The following is an 889-nucleotide window of genomic DNA, read 5'->3' as shown; positions in this document are numbered from 1 at the left end:
ATTAGCAATGTCATAAGGTGGCGATATTGCATATGAATGGCTCTTTCAAATGAGCCTGTTTTCTGACCTCTGGTTTCCCAAGTCAAACCAGTATTTCACACTCAACTTTTTTGATAGCTCAGTTATAATTTCAGAGAGCCAAATGCTCTGGCCTAGAATCTGGGGGTACGAAGATAAAGAAGGCATGTGGATATCTTTACTTTCTACCCCTTTTCTTACTGTAGCAAATATTTCATTTCTTTAATTCTCAACTGCTCTCTCATTCAGGGCCAGGTAATGAGCACCTGCAACTTTAATTTCCTAAGACCAGCATTTCCCCTGGGTCTCTTGAACTCTGAGGTAATCTAGCCTTTTTCGTTGGAATAAGAATTATTTATTAATCTAGCTATTGTTGGAGAAATATTACAGGCACTAGAGAGATCAAAGGCTTTTCCAATAAGAGTTAGAGTTCCTGGATGTTCCATGCCTCACTTATAGAACACACAAATACACACACACACACACACACACACACACACACACACACACCTACTTCTTCAGGGTGTTGGAGAACTACAATTACACCCATGAGAAATTTGGGGCTAGGTCTTGAAAGAAACTGATTCTCTCTCCAAGCATCTCTCTGGTACTTAGCCTTGTCGGTGACGGAGTACTTCGGGTACTTGTGAACATGGTCTATCCTGCAGGACATGCCATCTATGCATCCACTGTAAGGGAATCTGTGATAAAATGCTGAGTAGAAAAACATGGACCACTCGGGTGAGCCAGATGTGAACAGTCAGGGAGGAGCTGGGGTGGGCACACTGAGCAGAAGGAATGAGTGGGTGGACACGGGGGTGGGAGGAGGAAGTGCCAAGGCCTTGTGAGAGAATGTATACCACCAGTGTGA

Source organism: Cricetulus griseus (assembly GCF_003668045.3).
Source record: "Cricetulus griseus strain 17A/GY chromosome 1 unlocalized genomic scaffold, alternate assembly CriGri-PICRH-1.0 chr1_1, whole genome shotgun sequence".
Lineage (NCBI taxonomy): Eukaryota > Metazoa > Chordata > Mammalia > Rodentia > Cricetidae > Cricetulus > Cricetulus griseus.
The sequence above is the reverse complement of the archived record's forward strand: the minus strand, read 5'-3'. Positions refer to the sequence as shown.